The sequence below is a fragment of the Pipistrellus kuhlii genome, unplaced genomic scaffold (assembly GCF_014108245.1).
Source record: "Pipistrellus kuhlii isolate mPipKuh1 unplaced genomic scaffold, mPipKuh1.p scaffold_m20_p_19, whole genome shotgun sequence".
In the NCBI taxonomy this organism is placed as follows: domain Eukaryota; kingdom Metazoa; phylum Chordata; class Mammalia; order Chiroptera; family Vespertilionidae; genus Pipistrellus; species Pipistrellus kuhlii.
Genome location: NW_023425504.1, coordinates 17585177 through 17610271, shown reverse-complemented (window position 1 = coordinate 17610271; position 25095 = coordinate 17585177). Strand labels below are relative to the sequence as shown.

At 41.3% G+C, this 25095-nt stretch overlaps 1 long non-coding RNA gene across 1 annotated transcript; it reads left to right on the top strand.

Annotated features, from left to right (window-relative positions):
* Window positions 1-820: 820 nt before the first annotated feature.
* LOC118722174 lies at window positions 821-23988 on the top strand. The gene is made up of 3 exons (XR_004988919.2): window positions 821-977; window positions 23476-23484; window positions 23977-23988. It is a non-coding gene; the product is annotated as an uncharacterized LOC118722174 (long non-coding RNA).
* The last annotated feature ends 1107 nt before the right edge of the window (window positions 23989-25095 follow it).

Here is a 25095-nt window from a genome sequence, read left to right as displayed (position 1 = left end):
ATAAATCCACTACTTTCTGGAACAGGTTGTGACTAAGACTGCTAGTTTCTCTTCAATTTCCATTGCTCTTTTCTAAATTAGAAATAACCCCCTATTTTTAGTAAGGTAAAATAAAAATATTTTCTGGCCCTCCTTGAAGGTAGCTGTGACTATGTAACTAAGTTCTGACCATGGAAAGTGACATCTAGAATTTACATAATGGGCCCTTCTTATCCTTCCTTCCTCTATCCTTACCATCTCCATCCTGGTGCCTGGAACATCAAAGTATGCAAATTGGTGCATCAACTTGAAATATGCATATGACATAAACACCTTGGGGAAGATGAAGCAACAAAGATTTTTAAAAAAGCCTAGTTCCCTGATGGAGACTCAGGCATGATGCCTGCCTGCTGGCTCTGTGGGGTAAGGTGGAGGGGGTTGCTTAACAAAGGAACAATGGAACAATGGCCTCTGCCAACACTTCAGTCTGGGAGAAAGCTTCTTCTCCAGTTCTTGCCCTCCTGCCAGACAATTCACTTCCTCCCCATTTGTCCCTGGTTCCTTTCAAGCTGCTGCCCCGGTGTTCTAGCTCAAGGTGAATGAGTCTGATTAAGTAAATTCATGGGTGGGCCCTTTAAAAGGAATGCATGGGACTCTAGCAACCCTCTCTCACTTAGCCCACACTGGAACTCTGGGCTGGAGGACCTGGTGTGTGGCTGGGACCCCTCATTCTTTAAGGAGGACCTCTGAAGCTAAGATATTCCTCCCAGTTTTTAATTGCCACACATGGATGCGGGACCAGTCCATTTGATGTCTCTCTGGTCCTTCTACCAGTCTCGATGTGGCTTCTTCTGTATATCGTTAGTTATAGGACTTTTGTTCAGTTACATTTCAGGCAGTTCTGAATGATGGTTGTTTTGGTAGTTTAGTTGTAATCTTTATGTGGTTTTGGGAGGATGCAAGTTCCACATTTACCTACACCACTATCTTGACTGGAAGTACCCTGTTAATTTATTTCTAAAGAGAACTTACTGGATAGCTGATGTGCGTTTTCCCTTTGCTGTTTTGGAAAGCTGGCCTGTTTTTCAAATAAAGCAAGTATGTTTTCCAGGTAGTTCTCTCCTCTGATGGCTGACTGGGAATTCTGACAGGGAAGCCTTTATGAGGTAAGGCAGGAGGGGCTGGTTGCTTGACAAGCTTTATTTTAGGGTGGGTAGGTTGGGAATTGGGTATCTGGCTATAAGCCCTCTAAATGCCCAGTGAGAAAGGTATTTCTCTGAGCAGCTGATATCCAAACTAGAATCTTAACTTTCTCCACAGCATTCCATTTATTTACAGATAAAAGCTCTCTAGTTTGGGTTTTATTTCTTATTTTGCTTGTTGGCAAACACCATTATCTGGTACTCTGGACAAAGGAGTTGGGGTAGAATGTGGTGATGGAGACTAATGTAGCTATTCTGTCTTACAAATTGTCAATTAATTCCTTAGTTTAAATTCTCATTTCTCACTCCAGCTCCATTCTGTACTTGCTGACTCAGAGCCCAGAGTATCTCCAGGGTTCTGCTAGACAGGCTGGCTTCCATCTCTTGTGTTGCTTCTTCATAACATATTCCAAACTGTGTTTTCATTCGTTTCGCCTGCCAACTTGCTCACATCTACTTTTCTTCTCTCAGAAATGTGTTGCAATCTCTATTGCTGGCAATCCCTCACCTTCATCTCATTCTTTTTGTTTTAGAGATTCATTCCTTTATGTTGTGATGTACTTTTATTTTAATGGACTCTAGGAGGGATTGTGTGCAATGCGTGTACGTAGTCCAACATCTTGAACTGGTATCCACAAATAATTTTGAGCACCTACCCTGTACCATGCTAGGTGCTGGAAGAGTGAAAATGAGTGAACCTTATTTCCTGGTATCAAGAAGCTAATAGAGCCGAAGCCGGTTTGGCTCAGTGGTAGAGCGTCGGTCTGTGGACTGAAAGGTCCCAGGTTCGATTCCGGTCAAGGGCATGTACATTGGTTGTGGGCACATCCCCGGTAGGTGATGTGCAAGAGGCAGCTGGTCGGTGTTTCTCTCTCATCGACGTTTCTAGCTCTCTATCTCTCTCCCTTCCTCTCTGTAAAAAATCAATAAAATATATTTTAAAAAAAGAAGCTAATAGAGTGGTAGTACTGACTGCAGTCTTATGCAACAGATATTAAAAAGGGATTTTTCCTGTTTCAGTTTTGGATGAGAATCCAAAGCTGAAAATGAAGGGATCATATATTCTAAAGAGAGGTGGCACACCATATTTATAGAATTGGCTAAAGCATGACTTCTAAAACATGATCTGTGGCCCCATAGCCTATTACTTACCCCAAAGGTATATAAAGAGAAGCTAGGGGATTGATTGAGAGGAAAGTGGTAGAGAGGATGCTTTTGAAGAGAGGTGTGAGGATGCCTTGGAGATTCTTCTGCTCAGGGGAGAACTGAAGAGGTATTTACCACTCACTTAAATGGAATGGGGCTATAAGAGAGTCACTCCAAGGGTTTGACATTCTTCCCAGAGGATTGACATTTACAGGGACTGGCAACTGACCTACATCTGAAAACAAAGTTTTAAGGCGAGAGAGGCTATGACTAAAGCAGCTTGTAACAGGGCTGCATTTTCATGGATCCATACTTCCATCAACATGTGAGCAAAGCTGTTTCCCAAAGACCAGATATAAGACTCTAGAGTTGAATCATCTTAAGGGATCATCCCTAAGAAAATGGCTCAGAGGTATGAACTGACCCCAACAGTGGAATAGGCTTATAGAAACCAACAACAGAGGAGTTGTAAGAGGCCAGTTAGAGGAGGTGTTGCTTAGGTCAAGGAAACTAAAGTTGAGAGATCTCCAGAGACAGGGGAGCTAACCCTTTAAAGCACATGTGTCAAACACAAGGCCCTCGGGCCAAATCCGTCCCGCCAGGCCTTGCAATGTGGCCCGCACCGCGCTGTCATCACTGCACTCCGCTGCGTTTCCATCACAATGACAGTTTATGACTGTTCAGTAAACCATTCGGCCCTCGATTTAGGCTGGATTTTAGATTTTTGCCCCTTCTCTGATTGAGTTCGACACCCCTACTTTAAAGTATCAGCAACACTCTTCAATGCCAGGTTATAATTGAAACAGTAAAGGAAAACTTGTTTGGGCCCTTCCTTTTAGTTCTTCCCTGTGTTTCAACGCAGGCAGGGTTTGAGGCAGTACAGTGAGAATGGGAGGAGAGTTAGAAGAGAAAATGAATGAGGAGGGAAGCCACCATACCTCTTACCCTTCCTCCACCATGAATTTCCTATCTGAGTTAGATCTTTGCTGGGGGAGGGGAGAAGCTTGGAAATGGATGGCAGATTGAATCTGTGATATATTAGATTGGACTGAAAATTTTAATGCCTAAAAAACAAAACTATTTTTTAATATCTGAGAGTGACTGAAAAATGTATGAGCTCTGTCTAAAATTTCATGCAGGGATGGGGAAAAATGATTCCACAGAGCTTGTGGTGTGAAGCAGTAGTGTGAAAGAATTATATTGCTTTCTGCATACGCCCTACTGTGTCTACCTCATTCAATAAACTAGTTTATATAAGTGCCACACTATATGTATAGTCAAAGTTCAGTGAGTGGTAGCACATAGTAGAAAGTAATAAACTCTTCCCAGGGAGGCTGGGCTAGGCCTGGCACCTTTTCCAAGAGGAGATAGTGCTTGAGCTAGATTTTAAAGAACAAGAAGGAATTTGCCAGTTGAAGATGTGGTAGGAGGACATTCTAGGAAAAGGAAATAGCATCTACAAAAGTAGGAGGTGTATATGGACAAATGCATATGGTTTTTTGATTTTGAATCACTTTACTGTGGGAGAGGAAGAAATATCTTCCACCCTTCTAGGTTCTTCTGGCTGGCCTAATAATTAAGTTGACATGAGACAGATTAACAAGAGAAAAAATTAATAATTACATATGTATGTATGGGAACTACACATACCTGAATCAGGGACCCCCAATATATATGAGAGGTTCCAAGACAGGGAAAATGTGGCATCCTGAACCAGGAAATGAGGTTAGGTGCCTGGAGCTTCAGAGGAGAGGAAGGAAATTTGCAGGATGATAAGAAGAGCAGATGCTTAGTAATTAGAAGTTTGCTATAGATAGGTCATCACAAGTTATCTCTGGTAATAACCCTTATTAAAGGCAAGGCCCCCAATTTAGACTCTTCTAGGTAGATAAGGGAGGGGCAGAAGTCTCTCCTAAGCCCATAGGGTCTCAATTTTTCAGTTAAAAATAATCTATATGCCTAAGTAGCATACTAGTATCTTAGGGAGGCCTGTTCAAAACCCCTTCAGTAAGGTAAACTGCTATTGGGTAGGGGAGGGAGATAGGATTACATTTAGGAAACTGCTTATTAAATGTTTTGTTTTGTTTTCTGAAAGGGAGAGAGGGCCAGAAGAGCCAAGTATTTTAAGCAGGGGAGTCACATGATCATATTTGCATTTTAAAAGATCACTCTTGTCACTGTGTGGTGGGTGGATTGGTGGAGATTATGGAGAGTGGGAAGCAATGCCAGGGTAAAACTGATCCAGTCAAGAAGGCTTCTTGATTACCTAGAAATATTCTAATAATAGACCCTTTTATTTTAAAATAAACCATATTTCATTTAAATATAGTAGGGTTCCTAGCTGGACTCCTGGCTGAGATTTGTATTTGCCTGGGCTTATGCAATGGACTGCAGAGGTGGGCAGCTATACATTTTTTAACATGAGGCCCTGTAAGGACTCCTTAAAGAGAACTAATTCTAAAGGAGTGATTTAACCTGGGGTGCATATATAGAATTCACGGGATCTATGAACTTGGAAGAGAAAACAATTACGTTTGAAATTTATCATTTCCCCTCAATTATGAATATAGGCAACAAACCACAATGCAGGCAGTCTTCAGGTTACATCAGTCTCAACATATGTCGTTTCGTGGTTATGTTGCCATCTCCCATTGATTTATTTAAAAAACAGTTCCATCATTTCAACGCATGTACATATGTGCTTTATATTTTTTATTAGTTATTTACCATAAGTAAAGGTCAGAAATTGTTATTTTTCTTTTTTCTTTTTCTTTTTCTTTTTCTTTTTTTTTTTTTACTGTTTCACTTCATTACTGCTGTGTATGTGCTCCATGTGAGTGACGTAGTGTTTATGTAGGTGGGTTCCAACTTATGGTGAAAATTGTGTTACTTTGAGCTGTAGGAAGAGATCTCTGACATAACCCAAGGACCTACTGTAATAGTAGTAGTATCTGTGACTCTGTCATGGATGGAAAGCACAAATATGTTTATATTCATACTAGAGGCCCAGTGCATGAAATTCGTGCATGGGTAGGGTTCCTAGGCCTGGCCCAGCAATCAGGGCCAATAGAGGCCTTCTGGCTGCTGGCCAGGGCTTCCTTTCTCTGGCTGCAGGAGGGACCTTCCTTCATTCCCTGCCACCCCTGGTGGTCAGCACACATCATAGTGAGTGATGGAACTCCTGGTCTCCTGGTTGAACTCCCAAGGGAATGCTTTTCATATTAGCCATATATATATATATTGCAATTTCTTTCAGATGTCTCAAAATATTATTTACTCATTTACTACTCTGAATTGTTGTGGTATTAGACTAGCTGCTAGATCATTTATTTACTGTGTTAATAAAAAGCATATTCATTATGATATAAAATATATTAAAATAGTTTGATAGGTGTATTTCAATGTAATTGGTTTCTTTTGTAATCTGATGTATTTTATTTTATGCATTTAAGAACATTATTTTGTGAATGGGTCCATAAAACTCACTAGACTGCCAAAAAGGTGCATGGTACACAAAAAGGTGAGGAACTCCTAATTAAGGAAAGAAGAATCATTCAAATTTGTCCCTGTCTACTTACATGTGAGACAGTACAGTAGAGAAATAAAAATAATTTTCCTTCTACCCTTCTAACTTTTTGTTTGAGACCTCTCCTCCTCCAATAAAAGATTGACAGGAGAAAAACAAACAGAAGTTTAATAACTTATATACCTGCTGTATACATGGGAAAGACTCAGGAAAACTGAGTAACTTCCCAAAAGGGCCCAAGCCACTACCTTAATTAATATTACTAGGGGCATAAATAGATTATTGGGGACCAGCTACAATTATAAAAATATTAATCATGCTCTGTTAACCATGATGGTTCTGTTCTAATTAGAGAAAGCACGTTCTAACTTTGCTGGGAAAATACACACCCTGAAACGTGGGAGCTAACATTGGAATGCAGTCCATCTTCCTTCCAAGAACTACCTATCATTATGGAAAGATTTATAACCTCATGATACTTAGTCCTAGAGGCACCTATTACTTGTAATCTGGGCCCGGAGGCACCCACTCTCTGTGACTCCTCCCAGCCCGCATGACTTGTAACCTGTAATGATTATCCCATTACCACTTTGCCATGTCTGTAATTCCAACTTTTCCACATAATCTTGTCCTTCTACCCAACATAAGCAGCTGCTTGTGGTGGGTTGCAGAGCAGACTTTTGTGGGTGACCTGCTGCTCTCCCATACTGCTAGCATATTGGAATAAATGCTCGTATATGACTCAAGCCTATCTCTGCTTAATCGGCTCAAATAGTGAGTCAGCCCAGACCTCTAGTTTGTCAGGTTACAATATTTCCAGCTAAAGACAAAATAAGTTTTTGGAGGGTAGGAGGAGGAGCCAGTTATAAGAAGTTACCAGAAAAAGCACAATAAACAGAGTTAAGATTATTATGCAGCTTTAAGTCATTGACTTCTCTGTTGATAAGAGTTTCTAGATATTTGGTCATCTTTTTCTGGTACAGAGAGGGAGATTCCATTACAAATGGAGATTTCCCTTACTAATGTAGATTTGCCTCACAAAAGGGTAACTTTAGCTCAATTTTTAGAGCTTCTCCTGTATGTGCTATTTCTTAAAAATAACGAGCCTAAAAATAATCCTTATTCCAAGGAGGCAAATTTGGAGGTGGCAAGTTCATGCTCCCCTTCAGTATCTTATGATGAAATCAAAATCTGCATTCTCTTAATATAAATGACGAGGCTTTATTTCACCTGTACTACTCAGGCTTCCTCTTTTCACTAAAACAGATAATAGGGCACAATCAGCCTTCTTCCCCATTTGTTAGCTGAGTAGCAGGCAGATCTGACATGTGTAGATCACAGTGCCTCAGTTTAAGGGAGACATTGAGACAACGAGGAGCCTGATGGGAGATGGCAAGACAGGACTCACAGAGGAGAGTGATGCTTGTCTGATGCTATGATGCTCAGTGAAGGGAAATGACAGGGGAAGTGTGCTGGGGCTGACCAGCAGGCCCTGAGCGATGAATAAATGGATTATTCAGGCACAGCATTTGCTGTGAAAGAGAGGGCTAAGGGACTACCTGGCTAAAGGAACCAGACAGCCTTGATTGCCTGCCTTATTGTAGCAGCAGTTTGAGATAAAGTTTATCTTTTAGATACAATCAGTAGGGTAAGTAATATTGGGAGGACACATGTGTTTATAGTGTCCTTTAAGCAAGGGCACCCAAAGATTAAGCATAAGAATTACAGTAAAACACACAGGGGTCTGCACATGCACAGACTTGCTTGGAAAGGTCAAGGAATAATTAGGGGCACCACCTTTGGCACTCTCCTAAGTAGAAATTCTAATAAACAGGGTGAGTGGCCTTCCACAATGTTCCCTTTTCTCAGAATGTCCTCCTTACAAATTTTCCAGCCAAGTCTCCTGTGCTCCCCAATAGAAGTGGAAGCAGAAGAAATGGCAGAAACCACATGGTAGATGATTAGACAATTAGTTAAGGTCATTTGTGCTCACAGGTGATATCCACTCCCCAGGAATACCTAGAAACACCCTTGAGGACCCTAATTGAAAAAGCTGGGGTTTGGGGTGCACTGAATGAAAGAACTAGTAAATTTGTAATAGGATCTCTATAGTACCCACAGGTTAGAAAGACATGAAGAAATTTGGGTTCCAAAGGTTTTTGTTCTGAGAGTGACAGCCATCATATTGTGTTTTTTAAAATTACTTTTTAATAGAGAAGATAAAAACAAAACCAAGTGAGTTCTCTTTTGTGTGTTCAATATTCCATTAGTTGAACATCCTCTACATGTGTTTACAGAAATATTTTATGACCTGACCATACTTCGGAGGCTGAGAGCACATTTTCCCCAGCATTTGCTTTAGAGCTCACTCAAGGAATCAGCTCCCAGTTTCCAGAACAAATCTTAGTTTCCTGGAACAGCAGTATCATCAGTCATTCATTGATGTATATTTGAATGAAAAAAGTGCCAAGTGTTTCCATTTCTCCCCCAATAGGTTTATAATTAACTGTCAGTAGTTTGTTGGGGTTTAGAAAGGTTCTCCCCTTTGGTTTGTTTTATGTAGAGAAAAGGGATTCTGTACTCTCTTTGGTAGCGATGTGCCCCTGGAAATGCTGTTACCCAGTAGAAAAAAATACTGAATTTACCATCAACCGTGTCCATTGAGATTTATCCATTATACATTGAAATTCCTTGCATTACAAATGCAAGGTTTATATATTTTTGCAGGGTATTATTTATTTTTAAAATATATTTTTATTGTTGATACTATTACAGATATCTCCCATTTGCCCCTCATTTTCCCCCCCTCCTTGTACTCCCTAGGTCTTCACTACCATATTGCCCATGTCCATGGGCTATGCATATAAGTATATAAGTTGCAGGATATTCTTTAAAGTAGACCATAATATTAAATAAAATGATACACAATAATTGCTTAGAACAGTGCTTAGTGGCATACAGGGAGTGCTTGATAGATGTTAGTTATCACCATCATCATCACCATCGCTATCATCATTCCAAACAGTCAGTGGGGGTCTGACTAGTCCTCCCTAGTTTTCCATCATTCTGTACAGAGCATACATGTGAGCAGGGGTGCAGAGGATAGGAAGAATTAGAGACAAAGAAAGTTTTCTCACTTAGGTGTATGCTTGCTTGCATAGTAATATCTCAATGGGAAAGAAAGTATGCCAAAAATTCAGCTTGGTAAGGGCTTAATTTATTTAGGAGAACTTTCCCTTATTCTTTTTTCCAGGAGAAGGGGGGGTCCCTTGTCAAATAAGTTCATGAAGCACTACATACTTTAGCTCCTTTGAGAGTCAGAATATCCTTTAACACATTAAGGAAGCTCAGATATCCCACAAGAAAAAAAAAGCTATTTAATTTTAAAGACTCAGGACAAAGCTCTTTGGCCACATAATTCCTCTTTCTTGTAACACTTATTAATGTCCCCAGGCAGTATTGTTTTAAATGCAATGATGTGTCTTACCTGAGAGAATTATATTTTTTCCTCTTAAGAGAAAGGAGGTGCCAGTCACTCTCCATGCAGACAGTCAGGGAGCATCCTGGCATAGGTCTTTGAGAGGCCATTTCAATTATACAGATCTTCATCATACAGATGTGCAGAATTTTGGAGTGAGAGTGGGCTAATCATCATGAAAAGTCCAGACTTCTATGTCCAGCCCCTGAGATTTGGAGTTAGGAGGATCTATCGAGGTAGAGAAAGTGGCCTTTTTCAAGGCCTAATGGCAGGAAAGGATAAAAGGACCTATGAAATAAAGTTACCAACAATTTAAAGAGAGTCCAGTCTGGTGGGCTGGCCCTGGTAGGCTGGCCCTGGTGCTAAGAGGAATGCAGGGGTGGTTGCAGGACTAACAATATAATTTGTGGTGCCCAGTGAAAAATGAAAATGTGGGAATTATTATTAAATGATTAATAATTTCAAGACAGGAATAGCAAAGTACTAAACCAACAATAGGGCCTTCTAAGCATAAGACCTTGTGCAACTGAACAGATTGTACACCCATGAAGTCAACCCTGGATGGTGGTCTTGGTTTTCTAAGACTGTTCACAAAAGAACTGTTCTTATCTTCATTCTTATAGAGCTGTTTTCTACCTAAAGAAGTAACTGGGTGTGAAATGAAATTGCTGGTCATTAAGAGCATGATCCCCTGAAGTCAGTTTTTTGCCCATTTTCTATTGCTGCTGTAACAAATCACCACAAATTTAGTGGCTTAAAACAACATACATTTGGCCTGGCTAGCATGGCTCAGTGGTTGATTATTGACCTATGAACCAGGAGGTCATGGTTTGATTCCTGGGCAAGGCATATGTCCGGGTTGCAGGCTTGATACGTAGTGTGGTGTGTGCAGGAGGCGGCTGATCAGTAATTCTCTCTCATTATTGATGTTTCTCTCTCTCTGCCTCTCTTTTCCTCTCTATAATCAATAAAAACATATTTTTAAAAATAAACAACAACAACAACAACATACATTTGTTATCTTACAGTCCAGAAGTTTGAACTGGGTCTCACTGGGTTAACATCAAGGTATTGACAGGGTTAGTTCCTTTTGAAGACTCTAGGGGAGAGAAAATACATGTTGTTGCTTTTCCCAGCTTCTACAAGCCACCTACATCTCTTGGCTTGTGGTTCCCTTCCCATCTTCAAAGCCAGAGATGCTGCATTTTCTTGATCATTCTTCTGTACTCACATCTCTCTCTGACTCTACTCTTCTGCTTCCTGCTTCTACTTTGAAGGACAGTGGGCCTACCTGGATAATCCAGGACAATCTCCCACCCTATTATTTGTCATATTCACAAGTTCCAAAAGTGAAGACATCTTTGTGAGGCATTATTCTGCCTGCTACACTCAGAACCAAACCAAACTGGACCTTGTGTTTAAAACAAATCAATGGGGTATAACATACAAATGTGCCAATTTCTTAAGTGTACAGCTTGATGAACTTTTGTATCAATATAACATCATTATATACCTATGTAATGTGTAAAAATACATCTGTGTAATAACAACTGAGATGAAGATGTAGAATATATTTACCCTTCAAGAAGGCTCTCACATGCTCCTTTGTTTTTTAATAAGAGATGTATCTCTCTGTTTTTATTTTTTTTATTGACTTCAGAGATGAAAGGAGAAGAAAGAGAGAGACAGCAGTATCAATGATGAGAGAGAATTATTGATTGGCTGCCCACTAAGAATAGAGCCTGTAACCTGGGCATGTGCTCTTGAGTGGAATTGAGCCTGGGACCCTTCAGTCTGCAGGCCAACTTTCTATCCACTGAACTAAGCCAAACCAGCTAGGGCTCGCATGCTCCTTTTCAGTCAATATCCATCCTGGAGAGGTGAGCAGTATTTTGTCTTCTATCACTGCTCGGTTACCTCTTATAAACACTCCTGGAAGGTCCAAGATGGTCTCATACATGTATCTGGTGGTTTATGTTGACTATCAGCTGAGCCTTCTTTTCACCATATGGGTATTTAATCCCCAAAGAAGTGAAACTGGGCTGCTTTATATGGAGACCTCAGGGCAACAAGAAGACAACAAATTGCCCAGAATTGTCAAAGCAAGTCACAAGGCCATCCTAGATTCCAGGGGTGGAGAAATAAACTCTTCCTCAGGATTTGCAAAAAAGCTTGTGGCTATTATTTTCATCACATCACCATTTGTTAATTTTATCTTTTCTTGAAATTCATATAAATGGAATCATACCAAATGCATTTTTGTTTCTGATTTCTTTAGTTCAATATTATGTATATGAAATCCAACCATTTTTTTTTCAAGGCAAATATCTTTACTTCTATTATATATAGAAGGGTATACACGCACATGATCTGGAAGCATGGCACACTGAGCAGGCAGTCTGCTTGGCTTTTCAATCCTTATGCATGTGACCTATCACTTACTCTTGATTGGAGCTCAGGTGCACAGTCTTTCATGATTGGCTAATTCAAAAGGAGAGGATGGTCTTTGCTGTTTCAAGATGGCTACCCCCAGGGCAGCTGCAACTTATGTGGCCAACATGGTGGCTGCCAAGTCATGCAGTCCAAACTGGTGGCTGCCAAGTTACACAGTTCAAAATGGTGGCTGCCAAATTACACAATCCAAAATGGCAGCTGTCTAAACCATTCTTTGACAGAAAAGATGACTTATTTATCCTCACAATTCCCCCCTTTTCTTTATTTAAAATATTGTCTTCAAACTCGGCTGACACTCATTGATTTTCCTGCTCTGCAGTGTCTAGGAGAAGACTAATTTGCTGTTTGTTCAATGTGGTTTCAATTAACCTTTGGATAAGAACCACCATACATGGGATGATGTGGCATCCCATCACTGTAACTCCTAATAAAAGGAGGTGAATGTGGACACCATCGCTCTAGTGCATTAAAGGACCCTCGATCTCAGGCTCCAGTTCAGTCATCAGCTAAAGCTGCCGATGCCTTAGGGCTGTGGTTGGCAAACTGCAGCTCGTGAGCCACATGTGGCTCTTTGGCCCCTTAAGGGTGGCTCTTCCACAAAATACTACGACCTGGGCGAGTCTATTATATTTTGAAGAAGTGGGATTAGAAGAAGTTTAAGTTTAAAAAATTTGGCTCTCAGAAATTTCAATCATTGTACAGTTGATATTTGGCTCTGTTGAATAATGAGTTTGCCGACCACTGCCTTAGGGCTTCAGTGATGGTCCATTGCTGTGTTGTCAGGAATGAATGTGCAGCACTGGCCTCAACATTACAGATATTCCTCTTTTTTCTGCCATAATCTTATCTAAGGCCAACCTGTTCTCCCAGGTCATCCTGCTGGTGGCAACTAGCTGTTTAGTTATGTTCAGATTCCAGGGGTGAAGAAATAAACTCTGTGTCTTGAGTGTAGTTAACAAGCCTTTGCTGGTCATTGTGGCCCCGTGTTATGACAAGAAACTGGAGGCCCTTTGAGAAGATGTTCCCACAGCTTTACATAGTTCCCAGGGTGCTGACTGCATGTTAACCTCAGGCGAAATTATCCAGATACGGAGCAAAGTGACCTCACCTAGAATGACGTCACCGTGGACACTCTGTTTGGAGACATGAAGGAGAAGGAGGTTAGTCTCCATGAGGGTGCCAGCTCAGATGGGTACCTGGCACACATCTTCAGGCACATGACCAAGGAGCTGTTCTCAAGGACATGGGAGTGCTCACCTACCACATCCTGAGGAACAAAGACTTCTAGGAGGTCACCCTTGAAAGGGACAGAGAGGCTCTGCTACGCTTTGAGGCTGCTTACAGCTTCTGGAACATCCAGAAATGGTCCTGAAACTGTAGAGGCAAGTTCCCCTGCCACTTCGTGGAGGTCCTGGCCTGCACCAGGGATGCCTAAGCGGCAGGGGTCAGGCCCAGGTGAGGCCAGGCGTGCAGACAGTGCACTGCTGCAGCAGATGGAAGGCAGCTACACTGCCATCCGGTGTGGCCCCTGGAGACCAGCGCCCATGTGCAGGAGCTGTACCAGCAGTGGCTGGGGCAGGGGGCTAGGGGCGACTCACCCCGGGCCCAGGTGGCCCTGAACACCACCTAGCAGGGTCCAGGGCAGCCTCCCAGGACATCAAGTTGTAAAGGTCCAGCAGACGCCCGGCCTGCAGGCCATCTGAAGAGGGGTGCCAGACACGTGAAGGAAAGGCTTAGCATCTCTGTCATCGCTTTGGTTTTCAGAATTCCCTGCTCCCCATCTGTCGGCTCCCTCCCTCTGAGGGGTGCTGTTGTCCTCACATGGGTGCAACTGGAATATTGTATCTCGAGAAGATTGCTCCAATGTATGCATCCTTTTATCTGATGATAAAAATCCCAAAGAACAAAAATGGAGACAAACTACTGTCTTTTAGGTTTAAAAAAGCCCCAGAAGTGTCCTGCAAAGAGCTGAGACTTGGTTCTGTCCACATGGCTCAGAGAGATTGGATGAGGAAATGGCCTGGTTTGGCCCTGACTTTACCCAGTTATGTTACTCTTGAAGGTGTCTTTGCCACAATGTGAATAAACTGCCACCTTTTGCAATAGGGGTTTATACAAAAGTCTGCATTCTCAACTTTTCCTGAAACAGATCTATGTTCTATAGCTGTGGCCACCGTCCTGAGATCAGGTCCTATCAACCAGGCCCTGTTGCTAGGAATTGGAGGGCACTGGGATGGAGCGCCCCCCCCCCCCAGTCCCTCGGCCATGTGCCCTTTTACATTCAGGGATTGAGCTGAACTCACTTTGGGGGAGGCCTGGCAAGGGTGACAGGTGTCAGAGATGGAAGGATGGAGAATGGAGAGGCAGATACCATGCTCAGTCCCTCTCTGGGTGGGGTCAGGCAGATGAAAGCTGGCCAGCCTGCCCCACAATTGGGTGAGATAGCATCCTCTGTGTCCACCTCTCACCGGTGGGCCCGGCCACTCCCCTCAGCTCCCGGCAGCCCTCTGTGTTCCACAACAGTGCACTCTGCCCTCACATGCTGCTCACCTTAAGTGAGAAGGAAGAGAGCAGTTGGCCCACAGACAACTACACAGAAAGATAGTGCTCATGGCTGGTGAGTGCAGTGGTGGTGGAAGAAGCCTCTCCTGCCTCCATGGCAGCGTTAAGGAGCAGTAAGCCTAGTGGTTAGGAGCAGTGAGCAGATGGATGATAAGGAGTGAGGGGTCCCTGACTGCAAGAGGGATTTCCAACTGTTGGCTTAGGCCCATTCTGGAATGGGCCTAAGCTGGCAGGCAGACATACCCTGAAGGGTCCTGGACTGTGAGAGTGCGCAGGTCGGGCTGAGGGACCACCCCTCCAACCCCAGTGGACTGGGCCTCTAGCAACATATAATAATAATTCATAGAACTTTGCTTCAGAAAAGGACTAACCAAAATAAGGTTTATTTTCTAACTTAATTTGTCCTTGGTTGCAGTCAGCAAATGATACTAATTGGATTTCTGCTATCAGTCTCCCTGAGTACATTGATATAAGCTATTTACTTTCCAGCAAAATGAAAATCATTTACTCTTAAGTGTCCTTGGTTTATGGAAGATAGGATTTACTAGCTAGTTCCAAATTGCTGTTTATTTCAGTTTTTCTATTCTTTTTATTCTGAGCTTGCTGGTCTGTGCCATTTATTCAACTTCTTTCCCACATTTTTCTTTACAAACATCTTATAACTTTCACAAATTTTTCTTTAGAAATATTACAACTTTAAGAAATAACCAGGGCAGGACCGAGATTGCTGCTGGCTTACTCCCTGCACGCAGAGAGGGCAGGCCTGGCTGAGTTCGCTACTGGCTTACTCCTGGCGCAGAGAGGGCGAACAGCTAACGCGGCTGGCTTTCTTGTCCGAGAGGAAAACAGAATCACCCTATTGCTCTGATAAACGGCCCCAGACAGGGAGAGGCCAGATTGTCAGGCAGTGGGCAGAGATCTCTTGGAGGTGTGTGAAGCCAGAGGCCATTACTGCGGGACTTGGGGAGGAGCTGAAGGGAAAACAAAGTTTGTCTGCACCAACCCGAGACTCCGCCCTACCTGTGGCTGAGCACAGAAGCTCTCCCAGAGGCTGGCTTTCTCTAAGGAGGGACTTGCAGGAATCCAAAGCTTGTCTGCGCCTTTACCAAAGAGGTGCGCGAGCGCCTGCAACCAATCTTCCAAAACTCTCCACGAACAGGACTTTTCTAAGGCGAGACTTACAGGGAACCAAAGATTGTCTGCGCCACCCAGAGACCCCGCCCTATTCAAGCAGAGTACGGAAACCCTCCTAGCTGAGACACTGCTGATCCTCACAGCCAATTGGCTTGGAGATCAACGCTTCCCAGTGATACCAACAATAAGCAAGGCTTAACAATAAGACTGCACACACAGCCCACAAAGGGCTACACCAAGACTGTCCACTGCAGGTAACTGGGAAGGCTGTGCTACTGGGCTCTACCAGAACACCTAGCACACAAAGCTATTCCATCAAATCAGGGAAACAACTAAAATGCAGACAAGAAGAAGGACACAAAGGAAGGAGATGGAGGAAAAGAAAAGATTGGACATTGAGTTCAAAACTATAGTTATAAGGTTATTCAACAATATCCTAAAAAAGGCCGATAAAATAAATGAGACCTATGAGGATATGAAAAGGGAGCAACTAGAAATAATAAGGGATCAACCAGAAATGAAGAAAACATTGTCTGAAATAAAAAATATTATACAAAGTCCTAAAAACAGACTGGAAGATGGCAAGAATCAAGACAAAGATTTAGAACACAAAGAGCCAGAGGACACTCCTCTGCAGAAGGGAATCCAGAAAGAGAATCCAGAAAGTTGAAGATAGTGTAAGAAACCTCTGGGACAATTTCAAGCGAACCAACATCAGAATTATGGGGATTCCAGAAGAGAGAGAGCAAGATACCGAAAGAGTACTAGAAGAAATAGTGACAGAAAACTTCCCCCACCTGGGGAAAGAAATAGACTTACAAGTCCAGGAAGCCCGCAGAACCCCAAACAAAAGGAATCCAAGGAGGACCACACCAAGACATATCATAATTAAAATTCCAAGAGCAAAAGACAAAGAGAGAATATTAAAAGCAGCAAGAGAAAAGCAGGTAGTGACCTATAAAGGAGCACCCATAAGATTGTCAGCTGATTTCTCAACAGAAACCATGCAGGCCAGACGGGAATGGTAAGAAATATTCAAGGTGATGAATAACAAGAACCTACAGCCAAAAATAATCTACCCAGCAAAGCTATCACTCAGAATCAAAGGACAGATAAAGAGCTTCACAAATTAAAAAAAGCTAAAAGAGTTCATCACCACTAAACCAGAATTATATGAATTGCTGAAGGAGGTTATTTAGGAAGAGGAAGAAGATAAAGATAAAAATTATGATCAACAAATACGTAGCTATCAACAATTGAATCTAAAAACCAAGGGAATTTAAAAATCTGATGAACAATATTAACTGGTGAATATAATAGAATCAGAGGTATGGAAGGGGAGTGGACTGACGATTCTCAGGGAAAAGGGGAGTGGGGGTGCGGGAAGAGACTGAACAAAAACTGTGCACCTATGGATGAGGACAATGGGGGATGGGGAAAGGACAGAGGGTGGGGTGGAACCTGGTGAAGGGGAGCAATTGAGGGGGGGAAGAGGATCACATTTGTAATAATCTGAACAATAAAGATTTATTAAAAAAAAAAAAGAAATAACCAGCTTTAGAAACCATTTTCTTTCTCCTACAAAATGCACTTTCATTCTTCATGCTTTCTATATTATACCAAAACCATAATTTCTTTTCATAATTTTTGAATTCTTAACTCTTAGAAAACTTAATTTTTAGGGGGCATGTAAGTAATTAATATTCCTCCAATTAGCAATACATTCACATTTTAAGTGATATTTCAAATAAAATATAAGACTTATTTGTTAATACATTCAAATCTATCCTCTATATTTTCCCTAAGAGGCAAACTCAAATTAATTACTGTTTCAGTATCTGTTATTTCAAAATATTTAGATGTTTATTATTTAACCAAGCAATGCTCCAAAACCTTTAAAGTATCAAAGACTTTGGAAAATTATGTATAGGCCTACAAGGTTGGAGGAAAAGGGACGGGGGAAGAAATCAGTCTCTGCAGCCTGTTCTCCAACCTCTAGCTGGATTAAAAACAGCTATATTTTTCCCCAACCATGTTTTTGTGCATGGCAGCAGATTGTTTTTTATTACTATTACTCATATTCCATTGTATGAATATACCACAATTTATTTATTCATTCTATCATTGATGAACATTTGACTCATTTCTATTTGTGGCTATTACAAAGCTGCTATTAATGATCTTGCACATGTCTTTGAAGGACATAGGTACTTAATTATCTTCAAAAGAATCAAACCAGTAACCTCTTTGTGCCCTGACTGGGAATCAAACCAGTGACCTCTTGGTTCCTGGGTCAAAGCTCAACCACTGCACAACATTGGCTAGGCTGCAACTATTCTAATTGATGTTTAGTGGTATCTTATTGATATTTTGATTTGCATTTTGATAACTGGATGATGTTGAACATTTTTTTTTTTACATGCTTAATGGTCACTTGGATCTCTCTTTTTTTAATGAAATGCTGTTTTAAAAAATGGGTTTTTGCCCAACTGGTGTGGTTCAGTGCTTGAGGGTTAACCTGTGAACCAGGGAGTCATGGTTCAATTCCCGATCAGGGCACATGCCTGGGTTGTGGGCTCAATCCTCAGTGTGGGGCATTCAGAAGGCAGCCAAAATGATTCTCTCTCATCATTAATGTTCCTTCTTCTCTGAAATCAATAAAAAATTTTTTAAAGAGTTTATTATAAATTACTTTGGGAAATTTTAGATAAAATTAGAAAATTCCTAGAAAATATTACTTATTAAAACTGATTAAGGAAAAAATAGGCCACTTTACTCCTACTCAACCTGGTAGGCCACATCCTATTGTATATAGTAAATAGGTAATATGCAAATTGACCATCACTCCAACACACAAGATAACCACCCCCAGGTAGACACAAGATGGCCACCACAAGATGGCCAGGAGGGGAGGGCAGTTGTTGGCAACCAGGCCAGCAGGGAGGGCAGTTAGGAGGGACCAGGCCATCAGGGGAGGGCAGTTGGGAGGACCAGGCCTGCAGGGGAGAGCAGTTGAGGTGGGGGGGGACCCAGGCCTGCGGCGGGTAGTTAGCAGTGACTAGGTCTGCAGGGGAGGGCAGTTGGGGTGATAAGGCTTGCAGGATAGGGAAGTTATGGGGGGGACCAGGTCTGCATTTGCAGGGAACCAGGCCTGCAAGGGAGGACAGTTAGGGACAATTAGGCTGGCAGGGGAGCAGTTAGGTGTCAATTAGGCTGGCAGGAGATTGGTGGGGGGTGATCAGGCTGGCAGGCAGAAGTGGTTGGGGGCAATCAGGCAGGCAGGCAGGTGAGTGGTTGGAAGCCAGCAGTCCTGGATTGTGAGACTTAACAGGCCTAAATGGTGGGATTGAGCCTAAACAGGCAGTTGGACATCCTTTGAGGGGTCCCAGATTGGAGAAGTGCAGGCTGGGTTGAGGGATACCCCTCTTGTGCATGAATTTTGTGCACCGGGCCTCTAGTTTTATAAAAGGAATTAAATCAATAAAAGTTTTCAGGATTTTGTTAATATTTCTTTCTTCAGTACTATGTGAAAGGGGGTGCACTAAAACCTTTTTTCCCATACTTCTCTTAAAAGTTTATAGTATAGCCAAAACCGGTTTGGCTCAGTGGATAGAGCATTGGCCTGCGGACTGAAAGGTCCAGGGTTCAATTCCGGTCAAGGGCATGTACCTTGGTTGTGGGCCCATTCCTAGTAGGGGGTGTGCAAGAGGCAGCTGATTGATGATTTTCTCTCATTGATGTTTCTAACTCTCTATCTTTCTCTCTTCCTCTCTGTAAAAAATCAATAAAATATATTAAAAAAAAGTTTGCAGTATAAGGTTGTTCCCCTTTCCTTGTCTAGCTGCTATTAGTGAATGTGGATTAGTTAAAACAGGAGTATTTTTTCTTAATTTAATTATGAATCTTAACTCAGAATGTAGCAGAATGAAACAGAAGTACATACTTTCAACCCTTCTGCCTCCCAGTTCCGATATGATTCTTCTATGGTAGCCCATAGTAAAAGTCAAGCACATATTCAACAGTAATGGATAAAGGGGAACAGCTTATGCAAGCATGTTTGCTGCTTTCTGATAGTCTAAATTAACATATGGTTAAAGATGAGAAAAATCTGGACTATGAATGGTCAGAGTGTAGCTGAGACCAGTGGTCTATAAACTGGTTCACAGGTCAACTGTATCAAGATCACTTGGGGGGAAGTGCACTTTGACTGGGGCCAGGCCTGGAAATCTGCATTCTATACGTCCATTGGGGGATTCTGGTGGACATTTGGGCTTGGAAATTACTATCTTGTGCTATCTCAAGCATCAGTTGTCACAAATGTGTTATATATATATATTTTTATTTTTAATTTAATTTAATTTAATTTTATTGATTTCTGAGGGGAAGGAAGAGGGAGAGATAGAAACATCAATGATGTGAGAGAATCATCAATTGGCTGCCTCCTGAATGCCCTACACCGGGAATTGAGCCCACAACCCAGGCATGTGCCCTGACCAGGAATCAAACTGTGACTTCCTGGTTCATAGGTTGACACTCAACCACTGAGCCACACCAATTGGGCTCAATGGTGCTATTATATTTAAGATGGCTCTGCTCAATAAATTTGGAATTCAGAAATTCTATATTTTTAATCAAACTAAAATGTAAACTGGTATGACCATTCTGGAAAACAATTTAGCAATATTTAACTGGAAATGCATGCATGTGGAAAATTCCACTTCTAAGTATATAGTCACAGATGTACACTAGGAGATGTGTACAATGTTGTTAATTGCAACCATTGCTAATGTTGAAAAGACTGAATAATGCATATTCATAGGGTAGAATCTTAAACAGCAGTTAAAATGAATGAACTGATTTACAGTTATCAACATAAAATATTTAGAAAACATATAAAGTGAAAAATGCAAGTTTGAAACAAGTTGATACCATTTATCATAGAGGTAATAATACATATTTTTATGGATAAGAATATATTTATAAAAGTGTACACAGGAATATATACACCAATCTTGGGTAACTTTTGAAGAGGGAAAGAGGAAGGGAGAGAGGAGAGAAATGTGATGGAGGAGAGCTGTAGTTTTATCACTAACATTAAATTTCTTTAAAGAAAAAGATCTAAAGCAAGTGTGCAAGGTATTTTACAAAAGTGGTGCATTAATCACTTCCTAGCTGTGTCATCTTGGGCAAATTACTTAACCTTTATGAGTCCCAGGTTCTTCATCTGCAGAATGGTATAATAATTATACATATAACTCATGGAGTTGTTTTGAAGATTAAATGTGTTAATATATACAATTTATTTTGCTTAGTCATTACATAGCACTCCCTAAATCATAGTTGTTATTACTGGCAAGAAAATGTCAAAAACATTCATTCAGCTGTGAGTCACCAAGGGCAGATAGGAAGATGGGCATTCCACAGAGAGTTGACAGACAGTTTAGAGTCTAAACTTTAGACTCTAAACTTTAGAGCAGTGTTTTTCAACCTTTTTTGGGCAAAGGCACACTTGTTTCATGAAAAAAATCACGAGGCACACCACCATTAGAAAATGTTAAAAAATTTAACTCTGTGCCTATATTGACTATATATAAAGTAATTCTCTTGAATAGGAATCAAATAAACACAAAGAAAGTATTTTATAATTACTTTATTATGAAATATTAAGTAAACAAAATAGTGAAAAATTATAAAATTCTTGTCTTGTCTGCACCTACGGCACACCAGGCAACATCTCGCGGCACACTAGTGTGCCGCGGAACAGCGGTTGAAAAACGCTGCTTTAGAGTATCAATAGAAGCATCTCAGACGGTACAGTGCTGAGCATGCCCTTGGGCAGAGAAATGGGCTGAGATGTTGCCTTTGTATTGTGTTGCTCTGTTGGGCACAGAATTTGTCTCCCTGAAGCATTTGTATGAGTTTGTGTTTGTTAGGGTAGTGGGTAATGAGTGCCCTTATCTGGCACTAGGCACTGTATGATTTGGGTTCTACTAAACTGGAATCCCACTTTTCCAGGATGGCACCTCCACAGATTGGTCTGCTGTCTTCCCAGCCACTATCTTGTGAGGAGCAGGACAATAGTGAGTGTGAAATCCAGGCACTGGCAGAATTGGTGAAGAAATTATTATTCTCTCTTCTCAGCCCTGAGGCACATTTGGAAGGAGAACTGATTTCTTCTTTCAATGGCTTTATAGGCCTGTCCTTCTTAGGTTATGGAGATCTGATAAAGTCCCGTAGGCTCTCCCTGTTAGTCATTCATTTTTAGTAGCAAAATGCAGTCCACTGAACAAGGCTCAATAGTGTTATAGAAAAAAATCACAGAGATACCTACGTGGCATCTCAAAAAGAGGCTGTGGGGTGGCATGGGGTTGGGCTTGTCACTACTACCCTAACTAGAGAAAATAAGTTGACTTGACCTCTTTCTGTTTATTCACTCACCAGCTATAGCCTGTGTTGATCTTTAGGTACCCGTGCCCTCACAAGTCTTCTCCTTGCCATTGGATTAAAATCAGAGCAGTATTCATTTTACACACTAGTACAAATGCACTTATATTAATACCATAAGTGGATTTTGGAGGTGGTATTATTGGTAAGCTATTTCTAAGAACTTTTAGGGAAAAGAGGCTGGTCAGTTTCCTCAGAGACTGTGATCCTAGTTTTCTGTATAGGTCAGCCTATGCTTGTCCTGAGATGAGAGACTGCTCACAAATCTGCCACCTAGCTGGTTGTGAAGAAGCACGGGACTTGGTTGGAAAGTCTGTAAGGAGGATTCTCTGAAAGGTTGGGGGCCTCTACTGGGACCTTGCCCAAAGGTGGCAGCCCCTGCCTTGATTTTTCCAAACAAGTCCGAGCCCCCAGGTGTTTTGCTGGAATCGCTATGTTTAGTCTTTAGACTCCACCTTGTATAAGTATGTGCTTTCTCAAGGATACTTACCCTGCTGATTGTATCTAGAGGTTAATCTTAGTTCAAGCTGTTGTTACAATAAAAGCCTAAGGAGGCAGGCAATTGGGGCTGTTTTGGTGCTTCATGCCAAGCAGCCCCTTCACAGAAACATGTGTCAGAGTAATCCATTCATCCTTTGCTCAGGGTCTGCTGCGGCCCCTACCTAATCCCCACCCTTAAGACTCTCCAATCTTGGAGACTGAGAATCTATTCCTCTGTCTCACACCATGACGCTTGGCTCATCTATCCTTGCTCTCCCCTCCAGGCGTGAAGATCCAAGCATGTCCTGCCAGCCAGTTAGTCGGCTGGAGCACAATGTTCTAGAATTCCTGTTTCCTTGAGTTATTTTATTTTTTAAAATATATTTTATTGATTTTTTACAGAGAGGAAGGGAGAGGGATAGAGAGCTAGAAACATCGATGAGAGAGAAACATCGACCAGCTGCCTCCTGCAAAACCCCTACCAGGGATGTGCCCGCAACCAAGGTACATGCCCTTGGCCAGAATCGAGCCTGGGACCCTTCAGTCCACAGACCGACGCTCTATCTACTGAGCCAAACCGGTTTCGGCTGTTTCCCTGAGTTATTAAGAGCACTTGAGAATGTGAGCCTGTGTGAGAGATTGTGTGTCTGAGTATGTTTTTGTGGCAGGAATGGAGGTGGGAAGACTAAAAATTGTGAATGACTTCAGTGATAATGTTCGAGTGATGTTACTTACAGATACTTGAGAATTAACATGAATAGAGGAAATCCAGTTTGTCTGTATAAACTAAATGTGTGAGATCTGCTTCCTCTTCATAGTTAATTTGACCATATGCACAATGGTAACCATACAAATTGTCAATATGGGCCAGATGAAATTGTAAGCTATGTTTATTTACAATGTGACATTATTTTAAACTTGTGTTGATTATCTACAATGATTTTCTACCCATGTACTCTGCTCACATGAGAAAAAAAAAATCAGGGAACTTGATTAGCATTTCTGAGATTAACTGCCCAGATGCTTCCTCTCTTTTATTTTGGCATCTGCTGGGCAGCTACATTGCAGAGGTCACTGTTGTTGCAAAGTACAAGAAAAGAAAGCATATGTAATAAAAGGTGTAATTTTCCTAAAGCAGTATAAAACTGTTCCTCAGTACTCAGCACATACAGCTTATACTTACTGTATATGCTTTTTCTCTATTCTATTTACCACCTTTGATACCTGGGAGATTAAATCTGCACAAACGTAGATACATACTAATATGATGAACTTTAAAATGTTATTTTCCTTCCTTTATCATCAATGATTATCATTCAAAGCTGTTATGAAAGCTTTGTGACAGAGGTTATACTAAAATTGAAAGTATACGAACTTACTGAAAATCATGTAAAAATTAGCTCTGTTTCTAATGTGGTTTCTCAGATTGATTAATTTATGCAATTGAATTGTTCTATTCTCTTGTAAACATACATTCACACTTTGAAAACTTGCACACCTGCAAAGTAAAGTGTGGTGGTACTTGTGATATTATCATTGTTTCATCAAGAATGATAACCCAGTCAGGTTAGTTTTAAAATATCACTTTACTGGCCATTATATATCACCTTCCTGTTTCAGTACAGTGGAAATTGATTCCATAAAGGTCTTAAAGGTCAGAAGCATCGTACATTTAATAATAATACTTTTAAAACACCATGGAATTTATGAAGTGTTCTTGGACTAGTTTAGTAATAGTTTGAAGTTGTTATAAAGTTTAACATTGTATAAAAGAACTTCCCCAAAAGATACACGTATCAGTTTGGATATGGTGAACTTTTTTCTTTAGGAATGTATGTGTCTTTTAAAAGCTTAATGTCCTTATGTTGAAACCATGACAAAGATACCCCTCTAATAGGTTTCAGTCTGAATTTTAACAAGTACTATAGAAATCATGGAATCGTCTCTTTCTCCCTCTTTCTATATCTTTCATTATTCCTTTGTACACCCTTTGGCATTTATACGCACTATTATGTAACTGGAACCATGTCGGGTGCTAGGGATCCTGAAATGAAAGGATACAATTAGTCTCTGCCCTCAAGAGACTAAGTCTAGTTGGTGAGAAAGAAGTATAAAAAATTAATTACAGTATTGGGTGTGTAGTGGTCAGGAAAGTCTGCCTGGAAGAAGGGATGGCTGAGCTGGAAGGATGCGTGAGGGATGACATGGAGATGAAATTAATCTTATCTGGAATATTAATGGGTTTTGGCCAAGATAGCTTTCTTTATACCAAAAATGGCAGAGTAGGGCACCCCACAGTTTCATCCCTCCATTAAAGCAACTAATGAGCCGGCAAAAACCGTCAGAATCAACTTTGCAGAACTCTGGAATCTAGTTGAAAAACGCACAACAACCGGGAAAAGCTTAATGAAGAAGCTGCTGCATTGCAGCAAGAGAGTTCTCTGGTGTTTTAAATAGTCTATCCTTCCCCACAAACCAAGCCTGTTCTCCTGGTGCCAAGGGCCTGAGGGGGCAATACAGACCTTGTTCTCAAAGAATTGTGGTTGTGTATTTTGATCTGTCTGGTGGTTCCCCTAAGGACTGGTGCACAAGGGCTTGCCTTTGTTTCTCCAAACTCAGAGCATTCTCAGGTTTGAGGCAGCTTCCCAGGTAGCATTTGATAAAACACTTAAAGGCACAAGTATTGGCTT